Source organism: Ranitomeya imitator, chromosome 5 (genome assembly GCF_032444005.1).
Source record: "Ranitomeya imitator isolate aRanImi1 chromosome 5, aRanImi1.pri, whole genome shotgun sequence".
NCBI lineage: Eukaryota > Metazoa > Chordata > Amphibia > Anura > Dendrobatidae > Ranitomeya > Ranitomeya imitator.
This window is the reverse complement of record NC_091286.1, coordinates 195085289-195109315: the sequence shown is the minus strand read 5'-3', so window position 1 is coordinate 195109315 and position 24027 is coordinate 195085289. Positions and strand designations below refer to the sequence as shown.

At 43.6% G+C, this 24027-nt stretch overlaps 1 protein-coding gene across 1 annotated transcript in view; it reads left to right on the top strand.

The window, feature by feature from the left end:
• Nucleotides 1-432: 432 nt before the first annotated feature.
• The window catches only part of AGT (angiotensinogen), a 62764-nt gene continuing 39169 nt past the window's right edge, over nt 433-24027 (top strand). Inside the window, exons 1-2 of the mRNA XM_069769466.1 lie at nt 433-536; nt 7523-7801. The gene's annotated coding sequence lies outside the window, so the exon portion shown is untranslated. The remainder of the gene's footprint in view (nt 537-7522; nt 7802-24027) is intronic.

Genomic DNA, 24027 nt, shown 5'->3' with positions numbered 1-24027 from the left:
CGATCCCACTAACGATCTCGTTATGTGTGACAGTGACCATCGATCAGGCCCCTGCTGGGAGATCGTTGGTCGTTGGGGAAAGATCAGGACCATTTTTTGGTCGCTGTCATCGCTGGATCGGCGTGTGTGACGCCGATCCAGCGATGTGTTCACTTGTAACCAGGGTAAATATCGGGTTACTAAGCGCAGGGCTGCACTTAGTAACCCGATATTTACCCTGGTTACCATTGTAAAAGTTAAAAAAAAAAAAAAAAAGAGTACATACTCACATTCTGATGTCTGTCACATCCCCCGGCGTCCACAGGGTTAAAACTGCTTTCGGCAGGAGCGCTGCTAATGCACGCGCTCCGGCTGAGAGCTTCCCTGCACTGACTGTGTCAGCGCTGGCCGTAAAGCAGAGCACACGCTGATACTGCTGGCGCTGACACAGTCAGTGCAGGGAAGCTCTCGGCAGCAGTGCGTGCATTAGCAGCGCTCTTGCCGAAAGCAGTTTTAACCCTGTGGACGCCGGCGGGGGACATGACAGACATCGGAATGTGAGTATGTAGTGTTTTTTGTTTTTTTTTACTTTTACAATGGTAACCAGGATAAATATCGGGTTACTAAGCGCAGCCCTGCACTTACTAACCTGATGTTTACCCTGGTTACCCGGGTGCTGCAGGGGGACTTCGGCATCGTTGAAGACAGTTTCAACGATGCCGAAGTCGTTCCCCTGATCGTTGGTCGCTGGAGAGAGCTATCTGTGTGACAGCTCCTCAGCGACCACACAACGACTTACCAACGATCGCGGCCAGGTCGTATCGCTGGTCGTGATCGTTGGTAAGTCGTTTAGTGTGACTAAAACATAAGGCTGCCGTCACACTAGCAGTATTTGGTCAGTAATTTACATGAGTATTTGTAAGCCAAAACCAGGAGTGGGTGATAAATACAGAAGTGGTGCATATGGTTCTACTATACTTTCCCTCTGATTGTTCTCCTGGTTTTGGCTTACAAATACTGATGTAAAATACTGACCAAACACTGCTAGTGTGACGGCAGCCTTACATAGAGAAATTCTCTGTCATTTACACATCGTTTTCAAAGGAAAATTTCTTCAAAACACACACATATACATACACATTAAATAAATAAATATATATATATATATATGCATACATACATACATACATACATACATACATACAGTGCTGTGCAAATTAATTGGGACAAAGCAAAAAAATAAAATGCTATAATGCACTGTTACATACTAATTTTGAAAATTACCTTTTTCCATTGGCTAGTTGACTAAGATTTATTTATTATGTATTAAAACTGGTTTGAATCACTGACTGGTAACCAACTTACGATTTTGCTTAAATAATGCTTTGTACCAATTAATTTGCACGGCTATATATACATATACATATATATATATATATATATATATATATATATATATATATATATATAAATATATATACATATACATGTGCTCAAACTGTTTTCCATCACAATTTGCACGGCTTTGAAGTCTGCCTCTTACGCTTCGACAAACATTTTTGCACAAGTCTCTTTGGATATTAATTTCTGGAAATGCATCTCTTATGTAATTTTTCAAATCACTGACACTTTTTGGCTTCCGACTATAAACTTTGTCTTTGAGTACGCCCCAAAAGAAAAAATCCATTGGGGTCAAGTCTGGTGAACGTGCCGGCCAATCAAGTGGGCCTCTTTGGTCAATCCATTTATTAGGAAATGTTTCACCAAGATACTCGCGGACTGCTCTTGAATAATGTGGAGGGGCCCCATCTTGTTGGAAATAAAGGTCATTTGAATTAGGCTGTTGCTGTAACTGGGGAACAACTTGATTCATTAGAATTTCGAGATACTTATCTCCTGTGACCGTTCCATAAAAAAAAAAAATGGTCCAAAACTTGAAATACCACCCCAAACATCGACACCAGGCTCATATAGTTGTTGCTCTAATGTTAAATGCATGTTCTCATACCAGTACATACAATTATGTCTGTTAATATGGCCATATAATTTGAAAGAAGCTTCATCACTCCACATGTTATCTAAAATTACTGGATTTTCTTCAATTTCGATAAGCATAATCTCACTAAATTGTAGCCGCCTGTCTGGATCATCCTCCAATAAACCATGAATTAGACGTGGACGATAAGCTTTCCACCCAATAGATTTCAGGATTCACACGATGGAAGCTCGTGAAATTCCCAATTCTAAAGAGACTCTTCTGATGGACATTTTTGGAGCATTTAGGCTTGAGCCAGTGGCATCGAATTTGTCACGAATGCGGTAAATTGTCTCTTTGGGGCTTGAGTACCAAATGTTTCAACCCAATTTTCTCTTTCTCTTTCAGCATTTTGAGATTTCCAATACTCTTTTAAAATCCATTTTCTTTGCTCTGTATTTAAATTATTTGCTATTATGGGTTATCTGAATTATCTGAAAAGAAAACAGATTTGGGGGAGATTTATCTGTGAAAACTTGATCTGTGAAACTGACTCAGTTGCCCTTAGCAACCAAACAGATTCCACCTTTCATTTTCCAAAGAGTCTGTGAAGAATGAAAAGTGGAATCTGATTGGTTGCTAAGGGCAACTGAGTCAGTTTCACTTTACACCATGTTTGATAAATCTCTCCCTTCATAACCCTATTACACATACTGTCCACCTAATTTTGGACCACCCTATTTGTATATGTATGCGTATGCGCATATGTATATATATATATATATATATATATATATATATATATATATATATATATATATATAAATATACACACAGATACAGAGAGCTCTGGCAAAAATTAAGAGACCACTGCAAAATTTTCAGTTTGTCTGATTTTTCTCTTTATAGGTATAATTTAGAATAAAATGTAACTTACTATTGACAACATGTCTCCGAATTTCCTAGCAATAAGTTTTGTATTTATGTTCTGAAAATGAGAAATGGTCAAAGTAACAAAGAAATGCATTGCTTGCAGACCTCAAATAATGCAAATGGGAATATTTAGCTTGCAGAAAAGAAGGCTAAGAAGAGACTTAGCAGCTGTCTACAAATATCTGAAGGGATTTCAAATGCCCATTACAAGGTATACAGCTACACAATGTCAACTCTAATCATTAGTAGCTGGAACATCCAGGGCCTGAATACCTCAGCCTTCGGAAACAAGACAAATGACCCAGACTTTAACCAAAGACTGAAAGACATTGATATACAGATCCTCCTTGAAACATGGACTAAGGCCAATAATGAATCCTATGTCCCCATCGGATACAGGGAATTCTCTGTCTCCGCCCTGAAAAACAAAAACAAACAGGGCCGGAGCTCAGGAGGAATATTAGTATGGTACAAAGAAGAGCTCCATGAACATATCAGAGCAGTGAAGAGAGGAGACAGCCACATCTGGATAAGAATAAGCCGCTCCATCCTCACATCCGTGGCCGACATCTACCTCTGTGCAGTGTACGTAGCTCCTCCAGAGTCTCCATACTTCAACCCAGACAGCTTTGAGACCCTAAAGACTGAAGCTGCCCATTTCCAGACTCTTGGGAACGTTCTCATCTACGGAGACCAAAACGCAAGAACGGGAAGAGAAAGAGACTACCTGACCACTGATGGAAACATCTATATACTTGGAGCAGATACCGACTGTGACAACCCAGTACACACCGACAGGAACAGCTATGATTGCACAGTTAATAAAAGCGGCAGAACGCTGTTGAACCTATGCCGAAGCCTTGGACTTCGTATCCTCAATGGCCGCACCAAGGGAGACTCACTGGGAAGACATACCCTAAACTCCCATGTGGGCAGCAGTGTGATAGACTATGCCATCACAGATATGGACCCTACAAATATTGGCGCCCTTATTGTCACCCCACAAACACATCTGTCAGACCATAACCAACTGCTCCTATACATCAAATCCACAAAGAAATCACCCTCACAAACCCCGCAAAAGACCGGCCTCTTTAGCCTGCCACCATCCTTCAAATGGTCCAAGATGTCGGCCTCAAAATACAAAGATGCCATCAACAGACCAGAGATCAAGGAGAAGCTCCAATGTTTCCATAATAACGTGTATGAACTCAACCCAGAAGGAGTACACCTAGCGGTAAGAGACCTTAACAACATTCTATATGCCATGGCAGAAATGTCTGACCTGAAAAGAAGCATCAACAAGAGACCGAGTAAACAAAATCCCAACAACTGGTTTGACAAAGAATGCAAGACCATACGGAAGGCCCTAAGAATGGCCTCAAATAAAAAACACAGAGACCCCAATAACCCCACTCTGAGAGAAGCCTACCACACCGTACAACGAAATTACAAAGCCACCCTCAGAAAGAAAAAGCAAAACGACATCTCTACCAAACTCCTCCAACTCCAAGATGCCCTTGAAGACAACAAATTTTGGGAACTATGGAATCGCCTTGGATCCCACCAGAAAAGCAACAGCCTCCACATCCAGAGCGGCAACATCTGGCTCCAGTACTTCAAGGACCTCTACAATGACATCCCAAGTGAAGACCTGAACCTGGCACAAAAAGAGCTTGTGAAAAAACTGAAAGATATGGAGGAAAAGTTCAAAGATTTCCAAAATCCTCTGGATACACCAATCACACTGACAGAAATAACAGAAAGGATCACACAGATAAAAGGTAAAAAAGCCAGTGGTCCAGATGGGATCCTCCCAGAAATGCTGAAATACAGCCCTCCAGACATCCAGGCCGCGATAACAAAACTATTTAATATTGTACTGCAGGCCGGCTGCTTCCCCAAAAACTGGAACCAAGGCCTCATAACCCCTATACACAAAAATGGGGACAAGTACGACCCAGCAAACTACCGAGGGATATGTGTCAGCAGCAACCTGGGTAAACTCTTCAACTGCATCCTGAACAAGAGGATCCTCACCTTCCTCACCGAGCACAACGTCCTCAGCAAGAGCCAAGCAGGGTTCATGCCGAACCACCGCACCACTGACCACATCTACACTCTGCACAGCCTCATCAAGAGCCACGTCCACAATACAAAGAACGGGAAGATATACGCTTGTTTTGTGGACTTCAAGAAGGCCTTCGACTCAGTGTGGCACCCAGGACTATTCCTAAAATTGCTGGGGAGCGGAATGGGAGGCAAAACATATAATGTCATCCGGAGCTCCTACACAGAGAACAGTTGCAGTGTGAAGGTCAACGGAAGGAGGACAGCCTATTTCCAACAAAGTCGAGGAGTGAGACAGGGCTGCAGCCTCAGTCCAACGCTCTTTAACATCTACATCAATGAGCTGGCAGTGGCCCTAGAGTCCTCCTCAGCACCAGGACTCACCCTCCATGACACCCAGGTGAAATTTCTGCTGTATGCAGATGACCTCGTGCTGTTATCACCAACTGAGAAAGGCCTCCAAGAGCATCTGAAAATCATGGTGTTCCAGAAAAGAAAGCAGAAACCCACTGGCAATCCTACCTATATGATAGACAACTGTCCACTTACTGAAACCAACAGGTACACCTACCTGGGCCTAGAACTCAGCCAGTCAGGGAGCTTCAAGCAAGCCATAGAGTCACTAAAAGACAAGGCATCCAAAGCCTTCTATGCCATCAGAAGGCGTCTGTACCACCTCAAGGCACCAGTAACCGTATGGCTAAAAATTTTTGACTCCATCATTGCCCCAATTCTTCTATACGGTAGTGAGGTCTGGGGCCCAGTCTCATACCCAAACTGGTCAAAGTGGGACGCTGGGCCGACAGAAATATTCCACCTAGAGTTCTGCAAGCATCTTCTCCAAGTCCATCGGAGCACATCAAATAGCGCCTGCCGAGCAGAGCTGGGCATATTCCCACTACACATCGCAATAAAGAAGAAGGCGCTGTCATTCAAGGCTCATCTACAAAGTAGCAGTCCCAGCTCCTACCATCACAAAGCCCTCCTACACCAGGAAGCCTCCCAAGGAAAAGTACCCAAAGCCAGTCTGACCAACCCATCAACCTCCATGGTCTGACAAAAGGTGAAATCCAGAAAATGGTACACAAAGTCAAAGAGGAATATCTCAGCATCTGGAGGAACGACATAAACAAATCCCAGAAACTGACAATATACCGGAATCTACAGAGGGAGTACAAACTGGCCCCATATCTAGAGAAACTAGAAAACCCCAAAGATCGACAGATCCTGAGCCGGTACAGACTGAGCGCCCACAGCCTACTCATCGAATCCGGGCGGCACCGACAGAACTACAAGCCTCGAGAGAGCAGACTCTGCCAGCAGTGCCCCCAGGAGGCCGTGAAGGATGAGGCTCACTTCCTGCTGACGTGCCCCAAATATTCCGCAGTGAGGGACACTCACTTCAAGAGACTGTCTGATCTCCTCCCAGACTTCACCTCCAAGGAGGAGGAAGAGAAACTGCCGATAATACTGGGGGAAGAGGAAAGTGCAGTGGCCGTAGCAGCGGAATATGTCAGTGCCTGCCACAGACTAAGAGGAGCCTGATATGTCATGGACTCCCGTACCCCAACACTGGACAAATCCCTATCCCCTGACTAAAGAGCCTGATATGTCATGGACTCCTATACCCCACCCTGGAAACATCCCCCTATCCTCTAAAAGGAATTTGATATTCCCTGGACGTCTATATGCCCCCCTCCCCCACCCCCGTATTTTTACCATATGCTTTGGCAATGCTAACATGTACTTAGTCCTGCCAATAAAGCTCATTTGAATTGAATTGAATGTAGAGGGATCATTATTCTCATTTGTACATGGAAATACGAGAAGCATGGAATGAAACTGAAAGGGAGAAGGTACAGATTAGATATTAGAAAAAAACATTTTGACAGTGAGGGTGATCAATGAGTGGAACAGGCTGCCACGGGATGTGGTGAGTTCTCCTTCAATGGAAGTCTTCAAACAGAGGCTGGACAGATATCTATCTGGGATGGGATTATTGAATCCTGTTTGAGCAGCGGGTTGGACACGATGACACTGAAGGTCCCTTCCAACTCTAACATTCTATAATTCTATGAACTCTGAAAATTGTGACGTAAGACGCAACATGTCGTTTTGACATGGCTGCGCCCTAGGTTCTTTATATGAGCAGATTTAATAGGCAGATTCCATGTGGAATCCACATAAAATAGATATCTATGCACAAAAAACCCTCCAAGCATGTTTGAAACCTGTCTAGCTCTCTACGCTTGCTGGAAACCCATGTGGAGGACTTTGATTTGATTCTAGAACTGCCTTTAAACCTGAATTTTCAGGTTTTGGTTATCATTGCCCGGATAAATATTTGTAATTTTTTTCCTCTCCTGACATGAAGCAACTTCATGTTACTTTTTAAAGTTTTGTAATAAAAACAGAAAAACAGGTTACATCTGTGTTCGCAAATAATGGTTTCTACACGATAATAACAGCTTAATACAGACTGCGCTTGCATTACTTCTCCCTAGGAAACAGATGTTAAGCCTCCTGCTTTTCCAATAACACAAGACATCTCCCTTGTTTGTTTAGGTTTTGTCTTTCTGCTTTAATATGAAGCGAAGAGTTCAACATATGATGAAATCCCTTCTCCTGCCTGGAGTCCGAGTGCAGGTGGGCCATGTTGGTGGCCCTACAAAATGTAAATAAAGAACAGCGAGTGGTCACAGAACATTCTGAACAGAGAGGGGCCCACACTGATGGGTTAATGAGCAACCCAAGTTACGCAACGGCTGATATAATATCTGAAGCAACATCTCTGCTTGATCCAGATTTCAAGAACAAGTCAAAACCGGAGCACGTTACCAAAAGGTGAGTACCAATTTAATATTAAAGAAGGTATACTCCAGAGTCTTTAGGTCATACACCATTTATACATCAACAGTGAGACAGTAGATAAAATTGATTAAAATTAGCACTGAGGGGCTTGGGGATAGATGTAGATAGTTCAGCAATTTGTAGAAGTCCCATGCAAATCACAGCAGCAAGTTCTGGGGTCCTGATGCTGAGATCTATGTTCAGCATTAGAAGGGTTAAGCTGCTGCTAGCGAGGCAAAAAATATTATATAAATCACACAGTTGTGCACAGTTAGATGACTCCTGCTAAAATAAATGACTACATAGAACATACAAGAATGGAGAAGCCACCAAAGCTTTTGGACACCGCTGTATTTTACACCTTTGCTTGTAAATTGGTTCCTGTGACATTTTTAACTTGTTAATTTATCAGCCCAACGGTGGAAAAGAAAGATGTGAATTCTTTGCCCAACCCTACAGAGATGATGCTTTATGGGGAAAAAAAGCCACGAGACTGCTGGCATCCCAGGTCCAGACACAAAGGGGCTGTTGTACTTTGTTAAGCAACTTCAGATGCTTTGGGGGAAACTTATTATGCTTCTTGCTCCCGTTTTCAGGATTTGGATGTTTCGCATCCAGCAGTTTGGCCCCCAGCAGTTCGCCCCCGGGTACATTTACTTCACCTGTGGGAAGTTATATCATCCAGCTGCCATACCATCACCCCAGAGGACCCCTTTAAGCCATGTCGGTCCCTACTAACCGAATACCACAGGTGGCATCACGAACACAAACTTTATTCACCAAACCCTTAAAAGACTTTTCCCTTTTATTTGAGTGCCCAGGGTCATGGACCTGGTCGCAGCCACCGTGACGTCCCCTTCAAGTACCGGCCCTGGTACCAAGTACCCCACTGCCCTGGCGGGCGAGTCAACTTGGCGTCACGAACAGGATGTACCCAGGGGCAAACTGCTGGGGGCGAACTGCTAGGGGAGAACTGCTGGGGGTAAACTGCTGGCGGCGAAACATCCTATAACCGCCGTTTTCTGGCAGGAAAAAAAGCACTCCTTTCAGCACATCTATTTTGCACAATAACTAGTGATTTTATTATTAATTTTATGTAGCTTATGCCATTGTTGTAAACGCTGTATGGGACCTGCCATAAGCCCAAAGACTAGAATTACTACAGAAGAAGGCTTATACTAGAGAGGCTAGCATAGACTTCACAATGTAGCGCAAAGATAGCCCAATCAGCACCAGGTTTATAAAAAGGCGGACACTTACTGTAATAAATTTGGCACGTCCTATTCCTAAGGGCTTCTGTCTACGACTAGCACATGAAACGCTAATATTAGTAAATTCCTCCTTTTGACCTTAACCAAACGTTACCTCTTCATCTGTGCAGTTTGATACTGTGCTATAAACTCATGGAATTGAACAAAGGGGATTTCTTAATTTTGTTCTTGCGATCTGTGGGGGGTCACGGTGCCATTTAGTTTTTTTGCATGCTATTAACGAGAAGAAAGAAACAATCTTATAAGTTGTTTTTATATCCTCACCTATTTTAACTTAACCCCTTCACCACCTTGAGATTTTCCATTTTCGCTCCCCTTCTTCCCAGAGCCGTAACTTTTATTTTTCCGTCAATATGGCCATGTGAGGGCTTGATTCTTGCTGAGCGAGTTGTACTTTTTAATAACACCATTGGTTTTACCATATAGTGTACTGGAAAATGTGAAAAAAATTCCGTGAAATTGCAAAAAAAAAAGTTTTTTTTTTTTTAATGTTCCCCAAATGCTAAAACTGGCCTACCCTTATCATTTCCAAGGTTAGTATAAGTATGTAGATATCAAATATGTATAGGTTCTTTGTTATTTAAGTAGTGAAAAAAATCCAAAGTTTGTAAAAAAGAAAAAAAAGCACCATTTTCTGAGACCCATAGCGTCTCCATTTTTTGGGATCTGGGGCCGGGTGAGGGATTATCTTTTGTGTGCTGAGCTGATGTTTTTAACTGATACCATTTTGGGGTAGATACAATAACTGGCGATGAAAGCATTCTATTTTATTGCAATGTTGCAGCGACCAAAAAAACGTAATTCTGGCTCTTGGATTTTTTTTTGCCACTTACTGATTGCAATAATTCTTTTTATATTTTGTTAGATCGGACAATTCTCACAGCAATACCAAATATGAGTATTTTTAATTTTTCTTATTGTTTTATTTTGAATGAGGTGAAAGGGGGGTGATTTAAACGTTTTATGTTTTGTTTTGTTTTTTTTACTTTTTACAATTAGGGTATGTGTCCACCTTCAGGATGGCCGGCGGTATCATCGGAGCGGCTTTGCCGCTCTGCGGTAAGCCCCGCCCCCTTCTGGGACGCGATGATGCTGGATCACAGCACACATCCGGCATCATCACACCCATCACATAGGGCCCTGTGCTATATCTTGCGGCGACGCAGCGTCGCCGCAAGATATACGGACATGCTGCGTTCTGAAAAGACGCGCAGCATGTCCGGAGTCCCAGGGCCGCCGCGTGCGTGTTACCACACATAGTGGAGACGGGATTTCATTCAATCCCCTCCACTATGCTGTAACATCTGGACGCTGCGTGTCTGACGCTGCAGCGTCAGACACGCAGCGTTTCCTGGAAACATACACTTACTTTTACAATAGTCTCTTTAGGAGACTTGAGCTGCGATCTTCTGATCGCTTGTGCTACACACAGCAGGGTTGCAGCCTATCTATGTGTAGCAGAAATGATCATCTGCTATGAACGCTGGTCACGGGCCAGAGCTCATAGCAGATCTGCAATGACAACCACTGGGGTTTCCCGCAGGCCCCCGGTTGTCATACCAACCCTCATGATCATGCGACAGGGGCGTTGATGGGCGGGGTTTGTGACACACTCCCGGCACACATGTTAAATGATGTCATCAATATCAATATGATGTATTGATGCTTATTCATTCCTATGTAATTTGTTGTATGTTTATGACATGACTCTGATAGTCACCATATATCCTTTAATTCATGCTTAAAATTGCTATTACATATAAATAACATACCGTATATACTCGAGTATAAGCCGAGATTTTCAGCCCAAATTTTTGGGCTGAAAGTGCCCCTCTCTGCTTATACTCGAGTCACGGTAGCGGTGGGGTCGGCGGGTGAGGGGGAGAGGGCGCTGAGGTATACTTACCTAGTCCCAGTGATCCTCGCGCTGTCCCTGCCGTCCTACGGTCTTCTGTGCTGCAGCTTCTTCCCCTCTTCAGCGGTCACGTGGGACCACTCATTAGAGAAATGAATAGGCGGCTCCACCTCCCATAGGGGTGGAGCCGCCTATTCATTTCTCTAATCAGCAGTGCCGGTGACCGCTGATAGAGAAAGAAGCTGCGGCACCGAAGACAGCTGTGACAGGCGGGGAGCGCCAGGATCGCTGGGACTAGGTAAGTATGTCATATTCACCTGTCCGCGTTCCAGCCGCCTGGTGCCGCTCCATCTTCCCAGCGTCTCCGCTCTGACTGTGCAGGTCAGAGGGCGCGATGACGCATATAGTGTGTGCGGCACCCTCTGCCTGATCAGTCAGTGCGCAGAGACGCCGTGACCGGACGCTGGGGAGCTGCAAGCAAGAGAGGTGAGTATGGCTTTTTTTTTTTTTTATTGCAGCAGCAGCGGCCATGGCACAGATTTATGTGGAGCATCTATGGGGATATATGAACGGAGCAGAGCACTGTATGGGGCACAGCTATGGGGATATATGAACGCTGCAGAGCACTATATGGCAGCTATGGGGATATATGAACGCTGCAGAGCACTATATGGGGCACAGCTATGGGGAGATATGAACGCTGCAGAGCACTATATGGGGCACAGATATGGGGAAATATGAATGGTGCAGAGCACTATATGGGGCACAGCTATGGGGAGATATGAACGCTGCAGAGCACTATATGGGGCACATATATGGGGAAATATGAATGGTGCAGAGCACTATATGGGGCACAGATATGGGGAAATATGAATGGTGCAGAGCACTATATGGGGCACAGCTATGGGGAGATATGAACGCTGCAGAGCACTGTATGGGGCACAGCTATGGGGAGATATGAACGCTGCAGAGCACTATATGAGGCACAGCTATGGGGAGATATGAACGCTGCAGAGCACTATATGGGGCACAGCTATGGGGAGATATGAACGCTGCAGAGCACTGTATGGGGCACAGCTATGGGGAGATATGAACGCTGCAGAGCACTATAAGGGGCACAGCTATGGGGAGATATGAACGCTGCAGAGCACTATAAGGGGCACAGCTATGGGGAGATATGAACGCTGCAGAGCACTGTATGGGGCACAGCTATGGGGAGATATGAACGCTGCAGAGCACTATAAGGGGCACAGCTATGGGGAGATATGAACGCTGCAGAGCACTATATGAGGCACAGCTATGGGGAGATATGAACGCTGCAGAGCACTATATGGGGCACAGCTATGGGGAGATATGAACGCTGCAGAGCACTGTATGGGGCACAGCTATGGGGAGATATGAACGCTTTAGAGCACTAAATGGCACAGCCAAAGGGGAATATGAACAGTGCAGAGCACTATATGAGGCACAGCTATGGGGAGATATGAACGCTGCAGAGCACTATATGGGGCACAGCTATGGGGAGATATGAACGCTGCAGAGCACTATATGGGGCACAGCTATGGGGAGATATGAACGCTGCAGAGCACTATATGGCACAGCCAAGGGGGAATATGAACAGTGCAGAGCACTATATGGGGCACAGCTATGGGGAGATATGAACGGCGCAGAGCACTATATGGCACAGCTATGGGGAAATAATGATCTATTTTTATTTTTGAAATTCACCAGTAGCTGCTGCATTTCCACCCTAGGCTTATACTCGAGTCAATAGGTTTTCCCAGTTTTTTGTGGCAAAATTAGGGGGGTCGGCTTATACTCGGGTCGGCTTATACTCGAGTATATACGGTACTTTGTTTTACCACAAGAACTGTTCTCAGTTGTGCCTAACTTGCAGGTTAGTGAGCGAGCTGTAGGTTTAAAATGAGTTGGTAAGACATTAATTGGCGTAGTCAGCAGGATTTTATGACTTATGCCTTAGCTTTTTATTAAAAAGAATTTTGTGATAGATAATAAATGGATTTTTGTAGGTTTGATTGTCATGTTTCTTTTTGGCACAAAGCCAATTTTTAGAAATCCTTATAACTTTTCGTCTGAACATAATTTAGAAATTCTGTTTTATCAAAGTAATATATTTTGATTGATAATTCTTTGTGCAAAAAAAATCAATGGTGAAAAACGCAGGGCAAAATCGCACAGAAAATTGACATGCAGCAGAATATTTTCTGCACCAAATCAGCAAGTCAAAAATACTCAACGTGTGCATGATAATTCAGGTTTCTCATTCACTTTGGAGCCATCAGGATTGCTTCAGGTTTTGCTAGCAAATCTGCATGGCAAAAAAGCAACAAATCTGCAATGTGTGCACAAGCCCTTACAGCAGGTACAGACTGGAACTGAAATTCAGTTCTGGCATTTGAAATCACATAGGCCTATGCTGCCCCATCCCCAAGCACCAGATGGGATATATTACTAAGATTACCCTGCGTGGAGGAAAGCAAGATTTACTACAAGACCAGTATTTCCAACAACACTTAACAGTATGGGTGTCTTGGTCTTGAGAACACCGATTCTGTTAACAATGTAACAGACAAGGAGGCCCACGACCAGAGAGGCCCTTCTGGCATTGGCCATAACTGCCAGAGGGCCAATCCGGCCCTGCCTTAGGGTATTTTCCCACGGTCAGTAAACGCTGCGGGTTGGATGCTGTGCACATCCGCAGCATCCAGATTTTACGGCATAATGGATGGAATTTCAAGAAATCCCATGTCCACTCTGCGTGCACAGGCGCTCGTGGCTTCCCTGCGAAGACAGACATGTGGCACGTCTTTTCAGACCGCAGAATGTCTATTTATCTTGAGGAAATGCTCAGTCTCCACAAGATAAATATCACCCGTCCAATGTATTGGGTGCAGTGATTCCGTGCAGTTCAATTAACACATCCGAAATCACCTACATTCAAAAGCCGGCAGCGCTTTGGATGCAGCGGACATGTGCTGTGTCCAAAGCGCTGCCGATTACTGACCGTGGGGATGTAGCCTTAGGGTGTGTGCAGACGTTCAGTATTAGGCAGCGCTTTGAACACAGCACATGTCCGCTGCGTCCAAAGCGCTGCCGATTACTGACCGTGGGGATGCAGCCTTAGGGGTGTGTGCAGACGTTCAGTATTAGGCAGCGCTTTGAACACAGCACATGTCCGCTGCGTCCAAAGTGCTGGCGGCTTTTGAATGCAGATGATTCTGCATGGGTTAATTGAATCGTGCGGAATCACCTCACCCAGTACATTGTAGGGGTGAAATTTATCTTGCGGAAATTCGCGTCTCCGCAAGATAAATAGACATGCTGTGGTCTGGAAAGATGCGCCGCATGTCCATCTCTGCGGGTGAGCCACGAGCGCCTGTGCACGCAGAGTGGCCATGGGATTTCTTGAAATTCCATCCATTATGCCGTAACATCTGGATGCGGCGGATGTGCACAGCATCTAACCCGCAGCGTTTACTGACCATGGGAACATACCCTAAGGCAGGGCCGGATTGGCCATCCCATCCCATATTTTGTAACATCTGGACACTGCGGGTTGGACGCTGTGGATGTAAACAGCGTCCAACCCACAGCGTTTACTGACCATGGGAACATATCCTTACAGTACAGCTCTCCCCCTAGAGCCCAGGGAATGGCAGATAAATACAGAGCCTTACCTCTGCATGTGCATTGTAGCTATCCTGCCTCATAGAAACTAACATGGGCACAATAGCTTTTACTAAAATTCTGACCTCTGCTAAACTTGTCCCAGTCAGCACAGCATAGCTGATGACTAGAGTTCAGCAAATTGGAGGAGGGGTCGGAGGCAGATGGCCGTCTGTCAGTCAATCATTCCGCTCAGATGTAAAGTGTGCAGGGGGGTCTTTATTGTCTGCCTATCAAGATTGCTCCAATGACCAACATGAAAGATACAATGCAATATTTCATATTTATTTTTAATGTGATAGTCATAAAATAAAGTTTATGGGGTACTATTTTTTTTTTTTTTTTTTGTGGAGACTGCCAAGATGGCAGAGTTATAGGGCAAGCAATACCCCCTTGGATAAAGGTATGCAAATTATCAAGAGGAAGAATGCTGGCTACCTACTGCCACATATTGCAGGTCTGTAGACTCCAATAGAAAGAAGAAACTTAGTATTATAATGGAATGGGTAGATGGAAAAGGGATAAAACTTTAGCATGTGTTGTGGAAAGATAGCCCTATAAGGGCATTCGATATGCAGAAGAGGACAGCTCTTGTCTTTATACAACTGAATAGAAATGTCCTTTACCTGACGAAGTGCTCAGTCTGCCCTAGAAACGTGTTTAGTTACATCCAATATCGACCTAAAACTATACTCCAGTCCTGGGATTGCTTCACACCAGAGAGCACCCACTATATCCCATATCGCTAGTATTTCCATACATTCTACAGGTAGGCCTTTTATAAGTAAATTTTAACCCTTTAAAGAAACCCTCCACATTTTTTTTATTCATTAAATGTGTATATGTAATGTAGTGTTATGTATTAATATACTCACCTACTGCTACTTTCTCCAGTGTCCAGAGCCGTTCTTCTCTGTGACGTCACCGCTCTGCAGACTGGCCGGGATCACGCTGAGCTCTGCCTGACCCTGAAGTGATTTTTACAATGCAATCCTATGGAGCATCAGAACGTGGCTCTATAGGCTTTCATTGTAAAACAGACTTCTGGCTCATGAATAGTGCATAGAATGCATTTTTCATAAGACAAGGTTCCACACATGCTACCGGCGTGTGGTAAAACCAACAAGGGGCACCTTAAGAGGTGCCAACCATTTAGGCTAAGTGCACACGTTGCAGAATTGCTGCGGAAATTTCCGCTGCAATTCTGCAACTCCTGCCGCGTGTATATCGCATGCGGAATTGGCATGCAGAATGCTAGCGTTTTCCAAGTGATCTGTAGCATCGCTTGGAAAACTGATTGACAGGTTGGTCACACTTGTCAAACATAGCGATTGACAAGTGTGACCGACTTTACTATTGGTGCTGCCTATGACGCATCAATAGTAAAAGATAGAATGTTAAAAATAATTTTAAAAAATTTAAAAAAATGGTTGTACTCACCTTCTGACGTCCCGATCTCCTCAGCGGCTTCCGTTCCTATAGATGGTGTGTGTGCAGGACCTTCGATGACGTCGCGGTCACGTGACCGTGACGTCATCGCAGGTCCTTCACACACACCATCTATAGGAACGGAAGCGGCCGCGTGCACCGCTGAGAGGCGGGAGGACTCTGGGGCCATCAGAAGGCGAGTATATCACGATTTTTTATTTTAATTCTTTTTTTTTTTTACCAATTATATGGTGCCCAGTCCGTGGAGGAAAGTCTCCTCTCCTCCACCCTGGGTATCAACCGCACATGATCTGCTTACTTCCCGCATGGTGGGCAAGTAAGCAGATCAATGCATTCCTAAAATTTAATGAACATGCTGCGTTTTTTTTCTGGAATGCGATTCCGCTCACGAAAAAAATGCAGCATGTGCACAAAAAATGCGGATTGCATTCTATTAAATAGGATGCTTAATGTGAGCATTTTTTTCGTGGTTTTATAGCATTTTTATAGCGAAAAAACGCAAAAAATCTGCTACATGTGCACTCAGCCTTACAGGGAAAAGTGTTCAGGTATTCACCGTTCATTACCCTACTGTCCTTTTAATTTCAACAAACATTAATAAACATACTCAAACATTTTTAAACCAGGTAACTCTGTTTCTTATTTCCTTTTCCAAGTTATGTCCTGGTGACCACTGCTTCCTGACTGGGGAAGTTCCTTTTTATATGTCACAATAGGCGACTCTTCTGTGAACAGTCCAGTAACAGGGGTTTGTGTAGCCTGGGTATGCACCCTACTCTCAGTGGCTACACCTGTATTGACACGCTCTTCTGTGCACCTTTTTACGTTCAGGGAATAATATCCCCTTTCACCATTGTGCCGGGTGAATATCACTTTATCTCCTGGGTAAAGGTCATGGTGTGGGTGTCCCTTTAAGAGATGAGATTCAACGTCTCTACGGTTAACAAAGAGTTCTGTATGCTCTCCATGGTCCTTAATAAACCCCCATCCTCTGTCGAGGTTAAGTGAAACCACAGTTCCTTTTCTTCTTGGTCCTCTATCCACGGGTCTAGCTTTGTGGGACTGGGTTTTAGCCAGCATATTATGCTCCTCCATTGCCTCCCATCTGGCTCTGCGCTCTTTATCCTCTGCCACAAGTTTTAAGATCTGCCGCCGGCAGTATTCCTCCTTTTCTACCATCTCTACACGATTGGCTGCTGCTTGAGCCTCTTCTGGGAATCCCATAATGTCCGTCTTAGGGTGCCTCCAGTGTATGGCTTCCTACTGCCTGCATGCCCTCAGGGAAAAGGGTTCAGGTACCAGCGGGTCTGTGAGTATACCCCCCGGGTCTGTCATGTGGTCCTAGGTTACAGTGGTAACTACCTGTCCGGGCGTTAGGATTGGCGAGGGTTCTAAGGGTCCCACCAGGGTCTCTTCAGCTACCGGGGAAGTTTCCATACCTGTCTCTCTGGTCCCGATCTCTCTCTCCGCCGGGGTCAGGTGCGCTGGTTGCAGCGTCTCCTTCTTTGCTTTCGCTGGGGTCAAGGGTGTGGGCGCCGCCATCCTCTTCAGCAGTGCCTTTCTTTCCACCTCCGCTGGGGCTGTGTACACTGGTGACATGGTGTGTTGTCTATACAACACCGCACAGAAAGCAATAGATACAGTAAGAGCATCATTTTTAGTATTGTGCTTTCATTTATATTTTTTTTTTTGCTATGGGACTACCATTTTCAGTGTGTCATAACCAATAAAAAGATTTTTAGAGATATCCATTAAAATATTTTCAAGATACAATGGCCATCTTGAACAAATAGAGGGAGCTCTGTGTTTCTGGCACCTACAACAAAAAGCTATTTTGGATAAACTACTGTTTACTGTAGCAATCAAAACTATTCAACCTTCATTGTATTAGCACAAACTTTCTACACCAATGAGGCAAATAAATGACCGTGACTAATAAAACAAGTGATTTCTCCAAATTCAACACACAATGCCACTTACTAACTACTGCAGTCTCAAAATTATTCAACCCTTTCATGACAGATGGGTTTAATACCTTGTAGTGCCCCCTTTGGTTATTATGACCTGCTGCAAGCATGGTGCATAACCAGATACCAGCTTCTGGTAATAAAACAAAACTGGAACTCTTTTGTGGCTATGGATTAACGGCATATCTGGAGTAAGAATTATGAATATGCTGAAACAATTTGTCTGCATTAAAGCATTGCGGTGACTCGGTACTGCTTTGCTTTATCTGGCACTTGGAAACCTGCATTATTTGGGGGCCAATCTGGATATAATCAGGATTAGGAAATCCTAGGGGTAAACCTCCTGTGAGAGAGCTCATGTATGGACATTATTGGATTTTCAAAAGGACAATGGTCCGAAGCATACCATAGAAGTCCTGGAAGATTCTGGAGTGGTCATCACAGTCCCCTGAATTGGACCTCCATGAAAACTTTTGGTGAATTTGAAGAAAGCAGTTGCAGCATACAATCCAAAGAATATTAGTGTCCTGGAGATCATTGTACATGAGGAATGAGCTAAAGGTACCGTTACACTAAGCGACGCTGCAGCGATATAGACACGAGCCGATCGCTGCAACGTCCCTGTTTAGGTCGCTATAGAGACGTCAAACACAGTAACTCCAGAACGATGCAGGAGCGATCCAGTGACGTACTTATCGTTCTCGCTGGTTGTTAGCTCCATGAAAAAACATTGCTGGCATCGTTGCTTTTGCTGTCAAACATGACGAATCACGCCGACCTGACGACCAAATAAAGTTCTGGCCTTCTAGCTACGACCAGCGATGTCACAGCGGGATCCTGATCGCTGCTGCGTGTCAAACACAACGAGATCGCTATCCAGGACGCTGCAACGTCACGGATCGCTGTCGTTCTCGTTCTAAAGTTGCTCAGTGTGAAGGTACCTTAAGAGTTCTGTGGAACATTGTCATAAGATGGTGTCTGGCTAGGCGTCATGTTGCAGCAGGTCACAACAGCCTAATTGCTAAAGATGCTTGCGTGAAAGGGTTGACTAATTCTGAGAATGCGGTAGTCAGTAATAGTGGAATTTTGTGTTGAATTTGTAGAAACCACTTGTAGTATTAGTTATGTTTAGTTATTTAAAATTTTCTTGTTTGGTTTATTTCAAAGAGCAATGATTTTGCTAATAAACCTAATATGTAATGGGGCTTGAGTAATGTTGACGGCAGCTGTATATAAACACTAATTCCATTTTACCATTTTTACTATATCTCCTTCACTGATGAGGCATTGCATCTTTAATGGTCTGTACGCCAGAGGTCATTCTCTATCTAAAACACACAAAACTTCCCTAAACTGGATTTAGCAAGATAATTATTTACTTTACTACTGATCCAACACAAGCAACTTATGTCATAATTCGCTCAAAGATTTATAATCCATCCCAAAGTGCAAAGGAAGACAAAGAAGTGTGCCTTCTTCAACTCTCTGGATAGCGTCTGTGTAATAGACAAAGGGCTAAGTATTAACAATGGGGGTTCCCAAAGTGTGTTGTGGGGTGCAGTGGGAGGATTTGTTCAGTCAGTCCTGAATAATTCCATTGTTAAATACTAAAATAGTTACCAAATCTTTGGAAAATAACTAATTGGATGGCATCTCCCCCCTCTAGACTATGGAGGGTGCGACCACCTGAAAATATTTGTGCTTGAAATGATGTAAGTAACATACATTGAGCTGTGCCGGTAATGTGAGAACGCTCGCTCCTTACTATCGGCCCATGATAACATGCCGACGATCACCGGACAGACAAGCCTTGGCTCTTTTATGCTGGTAGATGGGTGTGCTGTCAGTAACATGATGCTGTATGGATACAGAACAATCATTAATGGCCCTAGGCCGGTGTGTCTAAATGTGGAATAGGTGCAGTAAAGCTTTGCACCACAAGATATGTTAAGGCTATATTCACATTTGTCATTTTTGCTGTTTTTTTGCTACGATTTTTATGCACATAAAAACATTTTACAGTACCAACAAAAGCTATGAGAATAGACGCGCGAACCTGAAGTTTAAAGTTCGGGGTTCATACCGGACACGAGTGTCTCGTGCTGAACTCCGAACACTGACAAGAGAGATTTTCCAGCTTCAAAGTTCAGGTCCTCATTGATTTCAATTGGGTTTTGGTTCAAGAACTTGTACGGGTCCACTCATCCCTAGCTATGAAAGTTCAGAAATCTCCGACACAGGACTGTTTTTCTTTTTTCCTGACTGAGGAGTTTCTGAAGAGGAATAACCTCATGACCCAATACCAACATGGGTTTACTACGGACTGTTCCTGTCAGACTAAGTCATCTGGGTAATTTTGCAATGCATCCTGGGAACGGAAGATGGTGGCAGCCACGCGCATATCACCAGAGCTTTGGTGGATCCCAGGGGTGAGTATATAACTATTTTATATAGTTTATAGTATATAACCCGTAGAAGCGCATCAGCGCGAAACGGCCGTCGTCTCGTGACACCCACGTTCTCCTGTGAGACCTTGCTATACTTTTTATGCCACAATAAAGACTGAACACTGCTTTCAGATGGTGAGTGCTCCTTTCTATTTTTCTTTTGTTGCATTGTATAACTTTTTTTTATTTTAATTATTTTTTTTAACAGGGATATGGTGCCCACCCTGCTGTATACTACGTGGGCTTTGTTAGATACCGCGTGGCTGTTATATACTACATAGGCAGTGTTATATACTATGTGGGCTGTGCTCTATACTGCATGGGCTGTGCTATATATTACGTGGCCACTGTTATATACTGCGTGGGCAGTGTTATATACTACGTGGCTGCTATATACTGCGTGTGCTGTGTTATATACTACGTGGCTGCTATATACTGCATAGGCAGTGTTACATACTACTGAATGAAAGATCCAGATATCTGTCTGACTAAATACTTTTTTGCCCCACTGTATATACATACACAAATACATATTCTAGAATACCCGATGCGTTAGAATCGGGCCACCATCAAGTTTATTAATGATCTTGTAGGGGGCATACGGAGTAGAATTTCAATATTTGCAGATGACACTAAACTCTGCAGGGTAATTAATACAGAGGAGGACAATTTTATATTACAGGATGATTTATGCAAACTAGAAGCTTGGTCTGATAAATGGCAAATGAGCTTTAATGGGGATAAATGTAAGGTCATGCACTTGGGTAGAAGTAATAAGATGTATAATTAAGTGCTTAATTCTAAAACTCTGGGCAAAACCGTCAATGAAAAAGACCTGGGTGTATGTTTGGATGACAAACTCATATTTAGTGGACCGTGTCAGGCAGCTGCTACAAAGGCAAATAAAATAATGGGATGCATTAAAAGAGGCATAGATGCTCATGAGGAGAATATAATTTTACCTCTATACAAGTCACTAGTTTGACCACACTTAGAATACTGTGCACAGTTCTGGTCTCCGGTGTATAAGAAAGACACAGCTGAACTGGAGCGGGTGCAGAGAAGAGCGACCAAGGTTATTAGAGGACTCGGGGGTCTGCAATACCAAGATAGGTTATTACACTTGGGGTTATTTAGTTTGGAAAAACGAAGGCTAAGGGGTGATCTTATTTTAATGTATAAATATATGAGGGGACAGTACAAAGACCTTTCTGATAATATTTTTAATCATAGACCTGAGACAGGGACAAGGGGGCATCCTCTACGTCTGGAGGAAAGAAGGTTTAAGCATAATAACAGACGCGGATTCTTTACTGTAAGAGCAGTGAGACTATGGAACTCTCTGCCGTATGATGTTGTAATGAGTGATTCATTACTTAAATGTAAGAGGGGACTGGATACATTTCTTGAAAAGTATAATGTTACAGGGTATATACACTAGATCCCTTGATAGGGCGTTGATCCAGGGAACTAGTCTGATTGCCGTATGTGGAGTCGGGAAGGAATTTTTTTCCCCAATGTGGAGCTTACTCTTTGCCACATGGTTTTTTTTTGCCTTCCTCTGGATCAACATGTTAGGGCATCTCAGGTTAGGCTATGGGTTGAACTAGATGGACTTAAAGTCTTCCTTCAACCTTAACCCCTTCATGACCTTGGGATTTTTCATTTTTCCGTGTTCGTTTTTCACTCCCTTCCTTCCCAGAGCCATAACTTTTTTATTTTTCCGTCAATTTGGCCATGTGATGGCTTATTTTTTGCGGGATGAGTAGTACTTTTGAACGACATCATTGATTTTAGCATGTGGTGTACTAGAAAACGGGAAAAAAATTCCAAGTGCGGTGAAATTGCAAAAAAAGTGCAGTCCCACACTTGTTTTTTCTTTGGCTTTTTTGCTAGGTTCACTAAATGCTAAAACTGACCTGTCATTATGATTCTCCAGGTCAGTACGAGTTCATAGACACCTAACATGACTAGGTTATTTTTTACCTAAGTGGTGAAAAAAAAAAAAGCCAAACTTTGCTAAAAACAAAAATTGCGCCATTTTCCGATACTCGTAGCGTCTCCATTTTTCATGATCTGGGGTCAGTTGAAGGCCTATTTTTTGCGTGCCGAGATGATGTTTTTAATGATAGCATTTTGGTGCAGATACGTTCTTTTGATCGCCCGTTATTGCATTTTAATGCAATGTCGCGGCGACCAAAAAAAACGTAATTCTGGCGTTTCGAATTTTTTTCTCGCTATGCTGTTTAGCGATCAGGTTAATGCTTTTTTTTAATTGATAGATTGGGCGATTCTGAACGTGGCGATACCAAATATGTGTAGATTTGATTTTTTTTAATTGATTTATTTTGATTGGGGCGAAAGGGGGGTGATTTAAACTTTTTTATATTTTTTTTTTTTCACATTTTTTTAACTTTTTTTTTTTTTTTTACTTTTGCCATGCTTCAATAGCCTCCATGGGAGGCTAGAAGCAGGCACAGCACGATCGCCTCTGCTACATAGCAGCGATCTGCTGTTCGCTGCTATGTAGCAGAAAATCAGGTGTGCTGTGAGCGCCGACCACAGGGTGGTGCTCACAGCTACTGGCGATCAGTAACCATAGAGGTCCCAAGGACCTCTATGGTTACAATGTACAAGTATCGCCGACCTCCGATCATGTGACGGGGGTCGGCGATGCCGTCATTTCCGGCCGCCCGGCCGGATGCGGTAGTTAAATGCCGCTGTCTGCGTTTGACAGCGGCATTTAACTAGTTAATAGGCGCGGGCAGATTGCGATTCTGCTCGCGCCTATTACGGGCACATGTCAGCTGTTCAAAACAGCTGACATGTTCCGGCTTTGATGCGGTCTCACCGCGGAGCCCTGCATCAAAGCAGGGGATCTGACCTCGGACGTACTATCTCGTCCGAGGTCAGAAAGGGGTTAATAACTATATTACTATGTTACTATGAATTTAAGAACTGCAGTTAAAAACATCTGTATGTCCATTATTTCAGTGCTTTTTCACGTTTAGGAAGCAATGAGTAGCACAAAGCTGCAAAAAATGCAGCAAACTTTTTTAAGCATGTACTGTAGATAAAGCTTATATGTAATCCACAGCAAAAAAAAAAAAAACACGCAAAAATGCACCAAAAATTGGACAAAAAAAGTTGCAAAACCTATGCTTTGCATACAGTGTTTTGGCTACAAAAGAAAATGCTGCGTGTGAACCTCGCCTAAGCATGAAACCTACACGCTTAGGCAATGTTCACACCCCAAAACACTGTGTGCACAGCGTTATTAGTATGGATAAGTAACTCATCTGCGATAACATGGCCCCACATTACCGCCTGTGATGTATGCCAAGGGAGAGAGGGGTCATCTAATAGAGATACATTGCTTACAGATGGAAACAGGGAAACAGAAAATGGAAAAAGTCACAATGTTTCCATGAAATTGTTGCACAAAAAATTGCATATTTTCAAAGCGTTTCTACCAGCTTTGTGCATAAAAACGTTGCTGAATCAGTCCTTAAGTCTTGATAAGTATAAGCAAATATACCATATA